The 15,417-nt window shown below is 45.6% G+C and overlaps 1 protein-coding gene across 1 annotated transcript in view; it reads left to right on the top strand.

Annotated features, from left to right (window-relative positions):
• FBXO8 (F-box protein 8) overlaps positions 1-15,417 on the top strand; it is a 361,063-nt gene that overhangs the window by 62,248 nt on the left and 283,398 nt on the right. The window lies entirely within an intron of this gene.

Genomic DNA, 15,417 nt, shown 5'->3' with positions numbered 1-15,417 from the left:
ACAAACCCGTGGCAATCTGACTACAATGTAAGAACAGTGAACTGTTCATAATCTCAGCCTATGCCGCACAGTAGGGTCAAGAACAACAGTTGCAGAACCTACTAGGTAAAGCAGGACAGCATGAATTGGTGTTAATGGGTGACCTGAATGTACATGTTGCGGCACACACACAAAAGGATATTAGGATTGTCTTGGTCACATGGGTGTGGCAACAGCAGTAAGGAAGGAGGGGCCTTTCTAGAGGTCTTGTCTGGCAAATGGCTTGATGGTGGTCAACACATGGTTTAGCAGTAGACACAGTCACAAGATCACATACAAGGGTGGCCAGCATGCAACTATGATAGACTTCCTCCTAGTAAGGAAAGGGCACTGGAGTAGAATCGGCGATTTGCAAAGTCCTCCCTAGTGAAATGAAACGGTGAGCCCACATCATAAACCACTGGTTGCCGCAATCAGCTGCAAGCAGTGGTCGGGGAAAGCTCTAACATCAACAGAGACTAGGCTAAAGACTTTGGCATTGACTGGAGAGAAGGCACAGGAGTTCAAGGAATTAATTTGAGCTGCAGCACCTCAGGAAAAAGGAGAAATAGGTGGAGTTGAACAGCAGCACCTCAAAACAGCTTGTGTGAGGACTACAGAACAGGTATGAGGCCAACTCCAGGTAAGGAAATAATGTACATATGGAAAGTTTGTGGTAGAATCCAGAAGTACAGTAGATCATCAAAATTAGAGTGTAGGGAAAAGTGGGAGACAGAAAAAATGGACCAGGCTAAAAAGGAATACTGGTTAGATAACAAAGAGGCTAACTAAGGAGCTGTAATAGCAAAGGACAAGGCATCAGAGGCACTCTTCCAGCTTCTGTAAAAGTGAAACAGTATATTGCACAAACAAACCCTCTATCAGGTTGCAGGGAAAAGACTAAGTTAAACAAGGTGGTCAGACATCTTTCATAAGGGATGCCAGCAACAGCCTGCTCTCCAGACCATGGGACATCAAAGACTGATGGAAGGAGTACTTTGAGCAGCTTCTGGATGAAGACAACCCCACAGAAGCTGTACTGCCCCAGACACAGCCTACTATGAGAAGAGGAGACCACCATAGAAGTAAGAACAGTGTTAAATAGAAGTAAGAACAGTGCTAAGGAAAGTGAAGTCTGGAAAAGCAGCAGGCTCAGATGAGGTCACTGCAGATATCAAGATTTTGGGTGAGGTAGGGGAGAAATTATTTTATGGTGCTCCTAACAGTATGTTGAAAAAGGTGTTTCCCATATAAATGTGTATATACTAGTGCCAGTATGTACAAGAACATAGGGGAGATTAACAACTGTGGTTAGTACAGAGGTTTCAAACTCCTGTCACACTGCATGAAAGTTCTGGAGATTGATACGTGAATATGCAGAGTCATAAAAGTAAGATGGGAGATGAGCCATTTGGATTCAGATCAGGATGCAGTAGAACTGACCCAGTGTTTGCAGTGAGACAGACAGTTGCGCAAAAGCTAGGGCATCCCTAGACTTGGAGAAAGCATATGACATGGTCCCGAGAAAGCTGATTCAGGCAGTCCTTCAGTGGATTGATGTCCCAGAGAGGAGGAAGGCAAGAGGAAATGAGTCCAACAAAGAGCTTGACTGTGTGAGAGAAGACCTGCATTAGTCAGGCATGACTGTCAAAGAAGGTAGGATAGTGGCATAGAACCGAGAGAGATGACTACAGTTGACACAACCCCCAACTCCATGTAGAAGATGGGAGGGGGTTGATGATGATGATTGATGATGAACACTGGGTTGATGTTGATGATTGATGATGAACACTGATGTTTCTCAGTCCCTCAAAAACAGTATGGAGGTTCTGGAAATTTTAGTTGGAACACTTCAAACATCCCCTCAGTGCTGCCACCACTGGAGGGTATTTTGTCATAGCCTATGGTTTCCCTGATAGCTATCCTGCTGAACCTAGGAAAGCAGATTGAATGTACAAAGTTTCTCGGTCTTAATTTTCTTTATACTCATCCCAGACCTGAACCAGTAGCTATAGCTTCAGTCAGTCAAGCTGCGGTTTAGCATTTTGTTAACTCCAATCCTTTCCCTTCTGGCAAGGATGGTTAAACAATCAATATACTTGGGGGGGGGGGGGTTGCATGTTTCTGCTACTTTAATTTTCAGAATTTTGAATTGTCAGGCTTGTATGTTAAGTTTATTATTAAAATGTTCCTCCTATTTTTACAGATGGTATCTGTTGCTCCTTCCTTTTGAGGAAAATTTGCTGTGTGTGGTTTTGTTTCTTTTTATTTCTGAGGTCACTATTCAGTGTTTGTGTTTGTGACTCTTTAAATGCATCATCCAGGGCTGTTGCCATTGGCACTATACTAAGGAGGTTTGCTTGGCTGCATTCTCAAAACCTTCCAGAGGATGGTAAAATTAAATTTTAGATTCACCTTTGGATACAAATTTAGTTCTTGGATGTTCTGCTGCAGAGCTTATCAAAAAATGTGATGAGAGGTAAGCTTACACAGGGAATCCGTTTCAGCCCCCTTCTCTGCTTTTTTTTTTTTTCCAAAATTTTTTTCTGCTTTCTCACCCAATTTTGGCAAGAAACAAAACCTACAATTTCAGCCATATTGCTACTAAGTAGACAGTCAGTCAGAATGACTACATTAAGGGACTCTGCCCTGAACTTTTATTTCTCTCTATGGCAACAGATTGTTTTAGACCAATGGTTTCTCAGCCTCTTTCAGCAGGGGTACAAATGGCAGTGTAATGAAATCTTTCCTGGCCTATAGCACATGCATTCTCAGAGGATAACATAAACTGTTCCTCCTTCCCTATTTGGGAGAGATTTCTATTCAAGAGTATTTCTGGTGCCAAAAAAAGAAAATGCCTGCAGACCACTTCTGGACCTTTGTTTCCTAAACCAGTTTTTGATGGTGCTCAAGTTCAAAAATACTTTCATTTCACAGTCTCACAAAAAATTCAGATCTGGAAGATGGGATAACATTAGATTTAAAATACACATCACATTCCTGTCCATCCAGATTTTGGACATTTCTTAAGGTTTGCTGTGCCTGGATCACATTTTCTGTTCTCTGCCTTACCCTTTGGGCTATCTACAGCTCCATGCATGTTGTGTCTAGCAGTAGTTATGGACACCCTGTAGCCTTCGGTGAGATGTATTTTTCCATTTTTAGATAACTTGCTTATTTTAATTTGCAGTCTTTTTCAAAATGTCTGAAATCTCTCTTGGGTGAGAGATCTCATGTGAAAGCTGGGATTCCAAGATAACATTCAAAAGTTGCTTTTGACTCCCACCTCACTAAACACCTCAGCCCAAAGAGGTTTTCTTCTACAGATGTGTATCAGGGGGTTTCCACTCAAACTTCAGAAACTGCAAGGGAATGCCTCCGGATTCTAGGTCTCATGGCATCTATGATTCTCAAGATTCTTCTGGCAAGACTCCACATGAGAAAGATACAGTGCTAGCTGCTCTCTCTCTCTCGTACTAGTACCAACACCCATTATCTTTTCAGATTCCAGGACTGGAATTTGTGAGAAGGGAAGTCACTTGATGGAAATATCAAAATGTCCTTCAAGAATGCAACTGCAGTCATAACATATGGGTTGTCCTGCCTCAGGCAGCCCTCGGTCGGCCGGATTCCAAAGTCTGGGTCCGACGTTGGCTGATGTCGCATTTCTCTCCGACGTCAGAGCGGCTGGAGTACATAAGCATCAGCCAACGCCATTTTCTTCAGTCTTTCTTGCCGCGCGGTGCCCGAAGCAGAAGCAGTTCGCAAGTGCCGGTCTGTCAGCTCCTGTATTCTTCGAATCCGAAGTCATCAAAAAAGCTAAGTACCCCGTTGGGGACCTTTCTTGCCTCGGCCTATGTCAGAAATTACTGAAAAAGTTAACAATTGTCTGTCTTGTGGTAAACAAATACCTCATAAGGATTTCCACTCTTACTGTCTTCCTTGCCTTGGCCAAGACCACGACGTCTCGGCCTGTGTCGCCTGTGCTCGCTTCAATAAGCGCACTCTTAGACGCCGGGCGGAGTTCACTGAAGACTTTTTCGGCGATAAATTTGCTTATACAATGCCGTCGGAACTTCCGACATCGCAGACTCCTAAGAAACTAAAAGACCGGGACCGACCTCCTCGGCCCGCGTCTTCCACCGACTCCACGCCAAAACCTACCGCGAGTGCTCCGGTTCCCCCTGAGACGGTTATTTCACCGCTACGAACCGAAGACACCGCTTTACCAACATCTCCGATACCGGAGGCCACACCGCCAGTTATAGATTTTCATCCGGATACTGAAACTGAGGAAATGCCCGAGTCCATTGCTGTAGATAAGGTCACTCCTGCACGTGGAGCTGCTAGGCCTCCTATGGCCATGTCTATTAAGGCCTACACACGTGCTAAGGCAGCCAGCAAGACCAAGCACCTTACTGTTAAGGCCTTACCTCAGCCTACTCCTGAAACACAAATCATGACTATGGCCGCAGACTTAATTTCCATGATTGGAGGTTCACAGGCCCGTCCTGAGAGAGGATCCCAGCCTCCTCCTGATAAGAGGCCCCGGGTTGAACCCTCTGACCCTATCCCTTCAGATGAAGATTCTGAGGACTCTGTTCACTCCGATGGCCAGGAAGAGCCCTTCCAGACCTATGAGGACTCTGATGCAGAGGATTCCATCCCCTCGGCCTCCCCTCCTGAGGATATTTCTTTTGGGGAAGTTCTGCATACCATGAGGGAACATTTTAAGTGGCAAGGCCAGGAATATTCTGATTCCAGAAAGCGCCTTCGAACCTTCCTTAAAAAGCCCCAACACAGGCCCCTGGCTATACCTCCTGTGCTTGATGTTTTGGATGACCTATACTCTTGACTCCAGTGTTACCCCGGATACTCTTCCTCCTGCATTCTCATTTCTTTAGGGCCCATGCTGTTGATTTAGAAACTATTTCTCAGGGACCTAAAGGGGTTTCAGCATCCACCTCCAAAAATCCCTTGCCTTCCAACAGGGAAGCTAGGTCATTAGAGAGATGGGGGAAAAAGGTCTACACCTCCACTACTTTATCTATGAGAGCTCTGAATTGCCTCTTTCATATGTTTCAATATCAGGATTACCTGTTAGATGATTTACAGAAAACATTGGCCTCTCCTGAACCTTTAGACAGGAAGTCTTTTTCTCAGCAAGTCAGCAATCACTTTCTGCAGTGTGGATATGATGCATTGGAAGCTTCATGTAGGGCAGCTATGACAGGGGCGGTCATTCGTAGACATGCATGGTTAAAAGAACAACCTCTACCAGATCATGTTAAGGCAAAATTCTTGATGCACCTTTGGAAAAGAACAAGCTTTTTGGTACTAATGCTAAAGATGTGTTAAAGTCCATCGAGGAAAAAGCAAAATCGGTTCAGACGGTCAAAGATTTCCTCCAGGTTCAGCCACCCAGATTCAGCAGGAATTGGCCTTCTAAAAACTGGTCCTTTCCTAATCCTGAAAGATTTCAAAGGGGTAAAAACAGGCGTGGCCGTGGAAGAGGACAATACAGAGGTTCTTACAGGGGACGACAATGGCAACCAGCAAACCAAAGAAGTGACACAGGGGTTTCCCCTGCCCCACAGGGACAATCACAATGACTTTCCTCTACTTCCGCTGAGCAAGGATCAAATAGATGCTCCCTTGGGCGGAAAATTATCTCTGTTTTCAGACAATTGGCACAGATTGACAAAGGACAAATGGATTTTGGACATTTATAGACCAAGGTTACAGGTTCCACTTTCATACCTTACCAAGAAAACAAGGCATGCCAAACCTACCACAAAACCAGAGGGCAGAGGCTATCAAGCAAATTTCTCTGCTTGCTCAGATCAAAGCAATAGAAAGAGTTCCACAACAAGAACAAGGCCAGGGGTTTTACTCAAGACTGTTCCTTGTTCCAAGAAAAGAAACTCAATGGAGACCAATACTGGATTTGTCCGCATTAAACACTTTTCTCATAGTACCAAAGTTCAAAATGCTGACTCTACAGCAACTCCTTCCCATGCTGGGCAAGGGGTCTTGGCTGATTACTCTGGACCTCAAGGAGGCATACCTGCATGTCCCTATCAGACACAGCTGCAGAAGATACCTCAGATTTCTTGCAGGGCCAGAGCATTATCAATTCTCAGCATTGCCATTTGGCTTATCTACTGCACCCAGAGTATTTACAAAATGCCTGACTTCAGTGATTGCTCATTGCAGGCTCCAGGGGATCCAAATTTACCCATACCTGGACGACTGCCTCATACAAGCGGACGACAAATTGATTTTGACAAAAAACTTGAACTATGTCATACAATTGCTACAGGCTCTGGGATACACAGTCAACTTCCAAAAGTCAAGATTTCAGCCATCCCAGCAAATAACCTTCTTAGGAGCCAATCTAGACACAGCCTCTCAAATGGCTTACCTGACAGAAGACAAGCAAGAGAAGTTAACTCATTATTTCAAAGGTTTGGCAAAACTCACCCAAATGACTGCAAGGGGATTCCTACAGGCCCTGGGTTACATGGCATCCTGCATTCTCCTGGTTCCATTAGCAAGACTACACATGAGAAAGCTTCAATGGTACCTAAAAAGCCTATGGTCTCAGCACAGCAACAACCTAGAGACAACCATACCGCTCATTCCATGCCTACAAAAGGAATTCCTATGGTGGGCCTCGGTAAGCCAGGCAAACACAGGTATGTCATTCAAAAAACCTCAGATAACACAGACCATGACCACAGACGCCTCAGACCTTGGATGGGGGGCGCACATGGAGGGCAGATGTATAAGGACAATGGTCTCCAAAGGAAACACATCTGCATATAAACCAAAAGGAAATGCTGGCAGTAATGCATGCCATCGAGACCTTTCGACAACAACTTCAGCAAGGCCATCTACTGATACGGACAGACAAGACAACACCACTGTGATGTGGTACATAAACAAGCAAGGGGGCACCCATTCCTACCCCCTTTGCAGACTGACAATGAATCTTTGGGAAAAATCACTGAGCCTAAACATACAGTTGCAATCCCAGTTTGTTCCAGGCAAAGACAATGTGCTGGCGGACAGCCTAAGCAGGAATTTCATAGATCCACACGAGTGGAGGTTACATCCGAAATCTTCACACAACTCACCTCGACATGGGGCAGGCCAGAAGTAGACCTATTTGCCTCCCACCTCAACCATCATCTACAAAAATTCTGTTCAAGGACATACCATCCACAAGCTTGGAAAATAGATGCTCTTTCATTCAACTGGAACTTTCTAAAAATCTATGCATTCCCACCTCTGCCACTGATGACCACAGTATTACTAAAGATCAAAACAGAGAGGCCGAAGGGGATGCTAATAGCTCCAGACTGGCCAAGACAACACTGGTACCCACTACTACGGAGCATATGTCACAACAAAAAGTGGGCCCTTCCCCAATGGCCCCTACTTTTGACTCAACACAACTTCAAAACAGTGCATCCAAACCTTCAGACACTGCAGCTAACAGCCTGGGAGATCCCATGAATAACCTCAATCTATCTCTCTCCAAGGAAGTTCAGCGGATATTAACAGAAGCTCGAACACCATCCACCAGAAAGGTTTACTTAGCAAAATGGAAGAGATTCAGCATTTGGAATACCAGCAAGGGACATGATGCATCATTATTGAATATCCCACTCATCCTGGAATATTTGTCAGATATGCTACAGAATGGACTCTCATATTCTTCCATAAAGATACATGCTTCAGCTATCTCAGCTAGATATAACACTGATCCGCCTGTGTTTTCACATCCTCTGTTAAGGCAATTCCTCAGGGGAATCAAGAACATTAAGCCACCAAGAAAGGCTCCAGTGCCAGCTTGGGACCTCAACTTTGTCCTAGAAAAACTGACTCTACCTCCCTTTGAGCCAGCAGCTTCAGTGGACTTACAATTTTTATCATGGAATACAGCTTTCCTGTTGGCAATTACCTCAGTAAGAAGGGTTTCGGAACTACAGGCCCTAATGGCAACACCACCATTCATAATCTTTCACAGAGACAGGGTCTCCTTAAGAACAAACCCTACTTTTATGCCAAAGGTGGTATCTAGGGTTTCTTTAAATCAAGCTATTCACCTGCCTACTTTCTTCCCCAATCCTGAGAGCAAAGGGGAACGACTGTTGCATACCTTGGACATTCACAGACAACTTCGCTACTACCTGGACAGAACCAAGACCAGTAGGAAGTCTGATCAGCTTTTTGTAGCTTACGCCTCTGGAGTACAAGGAAAAGCAATTTCCAAACAGACTATTTCAAAATGGATTGGACATTGCATCAGATTTTGTTATTCCTTCCATGGGAAGAATGTTCCAGCCAATGTCAGACCACATTCCACCAGAGCTACAGCCACCTCTACAGCATTCTTAAGAGGCGTGCCTACAAAAGACATTCTAGAAGCTGCTACATGGAGCTCCGTGCATACATTCTCCAAACACTACAATCTCCCTTTATATTCCAGATCCAGAGCAGGCTTTGCTTCGGCAGTCCTGCAGGGTTTGATTGCCACACCATCTCTTTCCTAGAGCATTCCTCCTCCCCCAGCTAAGCTATGGTATTCAACCCATATGTTATGACTGCAGTTGCATTCTTGAAGGACATAGTACCAGATGTCCTTCAAGGATGCATCTGCAGTCATAACATATGGGTTGTCCTGCCTCAGGCAGCCCTTCGGTCGGCCGGATTCCAAAGTCTGGGTCTGGCCTCTGCTGATGTCGCACTTCACCCGACGTCATAGCTCCTGGGGTATAAAGGCATCAGCCGACGCCATTTTCCCCAGTCTTTCTTGCCGCGCGGTGCCCGAAGCAGAAGCTGTTCGCAAGTGCCGGTCGGTCAGATCCAGAGTTTTCAGCTACCGAAGACTTCTAAAAAAGCTAAGTACCCCGTTGGGGACTCTTTCTTGCCTCAGCCGATGTCAGACAAAGTAAATAATTGTTTAACTTGTGGGAAACAAATACCTCATAAGGATTTCCACTCTTACTGCCTTCCTTGCTTAGGCCCAGACCACGACGTATCAGCTTGTTTAGCCTGTGCTTCCTTCAACCGACGGACACTTAGACGTCGGTCGGAGTTTGCTGAAGAGTTTTTTGGCTCCGCTTTTGCATATAAAATGCCGTTGGAGACTCCGACTACACATTTAGCTAAAAAACGCAAGGAAAAGGACCGTCACTCGCGGCCCGCGGTTTCGGCTGAAACCACGGTTAGGCCTACCGCTAGTGTCTCGGTTTTGGCTGAAACCGAGACCTCTGTTCTCCCTTCGGCCAAAAGCATGCCTCCGACAACCGAGGCCACACAGGCCTCGGCTGAGTCTGCTACAGAAATTCTTACCGAAGAAGCAGGCACACAAGATTTGTCCGACACCATTCCGTTGGACATCTCTACTCCTGCACATGGGGCAGCTAGACCCCCTGCTTCTATGTCTATCAAGGCCTTCTCCAGGGCTAAAGCAGCTAAACTTTCCAAGGCCTTGCCTACAAAAGCTCCCTCTCACAGACCTACCTCAAGTTCTCAGATTCTCAGCCTTGCTGAGGACCTTATTTCTCTGATCAGGGGATCCCAACCTCACTCAGACAGGGCCTCACAACCCCCTCCTGAAAAGAGGCCTAGGACTGAACCCCCTGAACCTCTCTCCTCTGACTATTCCTCGGATTGTTCAGATTTATCAGACCGTCAGGAAGGACCATACTCACCTTATGAGGATTCTGATGCAGAAGACGCCATTCCTTCTGCCTCCCCTCCAGAAGAATTTTCATTTGGGGAAACTCTACACTCAATGAGGGAACACTTCCAATGGCAGGGTCAGGATTTTTCTGATTCTAGGAAAAGGCTAAGGACTTTTTTACACTTACCACAGAATAGGCCTTTAGCCATACCTCCTGTACTATCAGTTGTTGATGATGCATACAATGATGCCAGTTCTGCCCCTGATTCTCTTCCCCTGGCCCCTGCCAAACCTGACGGATATTACAGGGTCCCGGATTCTCACTTCCACTTGTATAAGGCCCATGCTGCAGACCCAGAAACCATTTCTCAGGGCCCTAAAGGTGTTGCAGCTGCCTCTGCCAAAAACCCCCTACCCTCTGAAAGAGAATCAAGAGCATTAGAGAGATGGGGTAAAAAGGTTTATACATCTGCTACTCTTTCTGCCAGGGCTTTAAACTGTCAATTTCACATGATACAGTACCAGGAATTTTTGTTAGATCAGCTGAATAAAAAGCTTTCCTCTCCTGAACCTTTAGACTGTAAGTCCCTTCCGGATTTGGTACACAACTCTCAGCAGGTCAGTAATCATTTCCTAAAATGTGGCTATGATGCACTGGAGGCTTCATTTAGATCAGCTATGACTGGAGCAGTGATTCGAAGGCATGCCTGGCTAAAAGAGCAAGCCTTGCCAGACCATGTTAAGTCTAAACTCCTAGATGCCCCTATGGAGAAACAAAGTTTATTTGGCTCCCCTGCACAGGAGGTTCTAAAAGTGGAAGAAAAAGCAAAATCTGTCCAAACAGTCAAGGATTTTCTGTTGGTCCAACCTCCGAGGTTCAGCAGAAATTGGCCTTCAAAGAATTGGTCCTTTCCAGACACCTCCAGAGCACAGAGAGGCAGAAATAGACGCCCAAGAGGCAGAGGTCAAGCAAGGGGTGCCTACAGGGGTCGTCAGTGGCAACCTGCCAACCAGAGAAGTGCCGCCACAGCTGCAACTGCATCCACTTCCACAGGACAGACACAATGACTTGGCTCTGATTCCGCCTACCAGGGAACAACTGGAAGCACCCTTGGGCGGAAAGCTAGCTTTATTTTCAAAAAACTGGCATTGCATTACAGGAGACAAATAGACTTTGCAAACAATAGACAAAGGCTACAGGTTTCACTTCCACACTTTACCAAAAAAGAGAGGAATGCCAAACCTTCCACCAAGCCAGAAATCAGAGGCTCTAAAACAAATCATCAACTTACTAAGGATGAGAGCAATAGAAAAGGTACCATCTATGGAGCAAGGTCAAGGATTTTACTCCAGACTATTCCTTGTACCAAGAAAAAATCAATGGAGGCCTATTCTCGACTTGTCCGCACTGAACACATATCTCATTGTTCCAAAATTCAAGATGCTGACCCTACAGCAACTTCTTCCCATGTTGGGCAAGGAGTCTTGGCTGGTGACTCTAGATCTCAAGGAGGCATACCTGCACGTCCCTATATGACCAGATTGCAGAAGACACCTCAGATTTCTTGCAGGATCAGAGCATTATCAATTCTCAGCATTGCCCTTTGGCTTATCTACTGTGCCCAGAGTATTCATGAAATGCCTGGCATCAGTAATTGCACATTGCAGGCTTCAGGGAATTCAAATCTACCCATACCTGGACGACTGCCTTAATACAAGCGGACAACAAGACAAAAATAATAAAGTATTTGGCCTTTGTCATATAACTGCTGCAAGCCTTGGGATACACAGTCAACATACACAAGTCAAGACTAGTGCCATCCCAAAGGATAACATTTTTGGGTGTAGAGCTGGACACAATATCTCAGATGGCTTTTCTCACAGAAGAAAAACAAAAACAACTACCAGTCTACTTCATGGCATTAACAAGACAAACTCAGCTTACTGCAAGGAAAGTCCTGCAGGCCCTGGGTTACATGGCATCCTGCATAATCTTGATCCCGCATGCCAGGCTGCATATGAGAAAATTACAATGGTACCTAAGGAATGTATGGTCTCAACACAGACACAGTCTAGAAACCCTGATACCAATCATTCCATGCCTGAAAAAAGAATTCCTGTGGTGGGCTCAGGCCTGCCAGACCAACAGAGGATTGCCTTTCCACAAACCACATCCAAGGCAGACCATCACCACGGACGCCTCAGACCTAGGCTGGGGGGCACACATGGAAGACAAGTGTATCCAAGGCCCATGGTCCCAGGACCAGCTGAATCTACACATAAATTTAAAGGAGATTCTGGCAGTGAAGCATGCAATCGAGGGATTCAAATCATTCCTCCAGCAAGGACACCTGCTGATAAGGACGGACAATACCACAGTCATGTGGTACATCAACAAACAGGGAGGCACACATTCATACCTTCTGCCGGATGGCAATGGACCTGTGGAACTTGGGCCTGAATCTCAACATTCAACTGCAGGCCAGATTCGTACCAGGAAAAGAGAATTCACTAGCAGACAGCTTAAGCAGAACTACCACGGATGCTCACGAATGGATGCTGCATCCAGACATCTTCAAAACCATAACAAGGAAATGGGGAATGCCAGAGATAGACCTGTTCGCCTCCCCACTCAACCACCAACTGAAGAAATTCTGCTCAAGAGTATACCACCCTCAAGCCTGGAGGGTGGACTCCCTTTCTTTCAGCTGGAAGGCCCAGTTTATGCCTTTCCACCTCTCCCATTGATGTACAAAGTTCTACTGAAGATCAGAGAGGAACAGCCAAAGGTAATTCTGATAGCTCCAGACTGGCCAAGGCAGCATTGGTACCCGCTACTGAGAAGCAGGTCTCGGACGAACTCATGGCCTCTACCTCTATGGCCTTTACTTGTAACGCAGAACAACTACAAGACCCTGCATCCAAACTTAAAAACGCTGCAGCTAACTGCTTGGAAAATTGCATAAAACAAAACCAACCTGTTTCATCTCAGAGGGTCAAGGACATTATCCTGGAGGCTCGCAGACCCTCCACAAGGAAAACATATTCAGCCAAATGGAAGAGATTCCTCATTTGGAGTGCAGCAAAGGGAACAAATGTCACACTGGCAAACCTAGCGCACATCCTAGAATACTTAGCAGAACTGTCGCACAATGGCCTGTCCTATTAATATTCATGCATCAGCAATTTCAGCAGAGTACAACATGGATCCTCCTGTCTTCTCTCATCCTCTCCTCGGACAATTTTTGAGAGGGATCAAAAATGTAAAACCTCCAAGGAAACCACCTCTGCCTGCATGGGATCTCAATTTTGTGCTAGAAAAATTAACACTTCCCCCTTTTGAACCAGCAGCAACAGCAGACTTACAGTTCTTATCTTGGAAAACTGCCTTCCTGTTAGCAATCACTTCAGCAAGAAGGGTATCCGAGTTACAGGCATTAATGGCAGTGCAGCCTTTCCTTATCTTTCACCAGGATAGAGTGTCTCTGAGAACCAATCCTACTTTCATGCCAAAGGTGGTATCCAGGGTATCCTTGAACCAAGCTATTCATTTACCTACATTCTTCCCTAACCCACAGAACAGGGGGGAAAAACTACTGCACACCTTGGATGTACAGACAACTGCGCTACTATCTGGACAGAACTAAGACCAGCAGAAAAACTGACCAGCTGCTGGTAGCATATGCAACTGGAGTGCAAGGAAAAGCAATTTCAAAACAGACAATCTCAAAATGGATAGGAAATTGCATTCGATTCTGCTACTCATTTCATGGAAAGACAACTCCTGAAAATATCAGGCCTCACTCCACAAGAGCTACAGCCACCACTACAGCTTTCCTACGAGGAGTGGCTACCAAAGACATTTTAGAAGCTGCTACTTGGAGCTCCGTGCATACATTTGCCAAGCATTACAATCTGCCTTTATACTCCAGATCCCGAGCAGGTTTTGCAACTGCAGTTTTGCAAGGGATCTTAACTACACCATCATTATCTTAGTGCCTCCTCCCCCAGTTTGGCTATGGTATTCTACCCATATGTTATGAATGCAGATGCATCCTTGAAGGACATAGTACAGTTTTGTACCTACCATAAATGTAGATGTCCGATAGGTATGCATCTGCAGTCAGGATTACCCACCCTCCTTCCCCTCTGTGGTATTCCTAGGGTACATACCCCTCTCTTAGCTAGCTGGGGGAATCTATTATGGTGTATTTGTTTGTATGTATATATGTATATATATACTTTTTGATTTCTACTGTTTGGAATTTGCTACTTTTAAACAAATTTAGCCTTCCTAGAGGGCACCTGGCATCTGGGGCAAGAAACACTGAGGAAAATGGCGTCGGCTGATGCCTTTATACCCCAGGAGCTATGACGTCGGGTGAAGTGCGACATCAGCCGAGGCCAGACCCAGACTTTGGAATCCAGCCGACCGAAGGGCTGCCTGAGGCAGGACAACCCATATGTTATGACTGCAGATGCATACCTATCGGACATCTACATTTATGGTAGGTACAAAACTGTACTTTTTGTACCTACCATAAATGTAGATGTCCGATAGATATGCAACTGCAGTCGGATTTTCCCTCCCTCCATACCCCTCTATGCCTTGGGTCCACTCCTATCCCTGTTTCTCTTAGCTGGGGATATCTGTTATGGTGTATCTGTTTATTGCTTACTTATTTGTCTGGAATCCTGTTTTTGTCTTCCAATTTGATTACAGCCTTCCTTGGAGGGCACCTGGCATCTGGGGCAAACACTGAAGAAAATGGCGTTGGCTGATGCTTATGTACTCCAGCCGCTCTGACGTCGGAGAGAAATGCGAAATCAGCCGACGTCGGACCCAGACTTTGGAATCCGGCCGACTGAGGGCTGCCTGAGGCAGGACAACCCATATGTTATGACTGCAGTTGCATATCTATCGGACATCTACATTTATGGTAGGTACAAAACTGTACTTTTCCCTGAATCTGGGATGTTCATCGTGTTTCACGGTTGCAGTCATTACACTTAGATTATCCTGCTGGCAGGCTACCCGAAGTCTGCCTGAATTCCAAAGTCCTGGTCCGGTGTCGGTTGCTGTTGCCTCTTCCCTGACATCAGTGCGCCAGGGGTATACAAGACACAGCCGACGCCATTTTCTTCAGTCTTTCTTGCCGCGTGGTGCCCGAAGCAAAAGCAGTTCACAAGTGCTGGTTGGCTGACTCCTGAGATTTTCGAAGTTGAATTTCAGATCCAAAGTCTTCAATAAAGCTAAGTACCCCGTTGGGGAAACTTTTTTTTTTTCTTGCTCCAGACCGATGTCAGTAAAAGTTAACAATTGTATTTCTTGTGGAAAGCAAATACTTCATAAGGATTTTCATTCTTACTGTATTCCTTGCCTAGGCCCTGACCACGACGTTGCTAGTTGTCTGTTTTGTGCTAGATTTAACCAATGCACTATTAAGCGTCTGTACGATTTTGCTTTCCATTACTTTGGCCGAAGGTTTAACTATATAATGCCGTCGGAACAGCCGACGACTGGAGTTCATAAAAAGCACAAGGAAAAAGAAAAGGACAGGCATCCGATGTCCAAAACCGACGACTAAGCCTCTTCTAAGCCAGCCGCCAGTTCTCAGTGAGGTGCTTTCACAGCCCCTGACACCTGCTATCTCAGAGCCACAGGCCGCCTCTGTCTCGCACATGGAGACAACTAGGCCTCT

This window comes from Protopterus annectens, chromosome 2.part0 (assembly GCF_019279795.1).
Source record: "Protopterus annectens isolate FY-2018-M chromosome 2.part0, PAN1.0, whole genome shotgun sequence".
NCBI lineage: Eukaryota > Metazoa > Chordata > Ceratodontiformes > Protopteridae > Protopterus > Protopterus annectens.
This window is presented reverse-complemented; position numbering and strand designations above follow the sequence as displayed.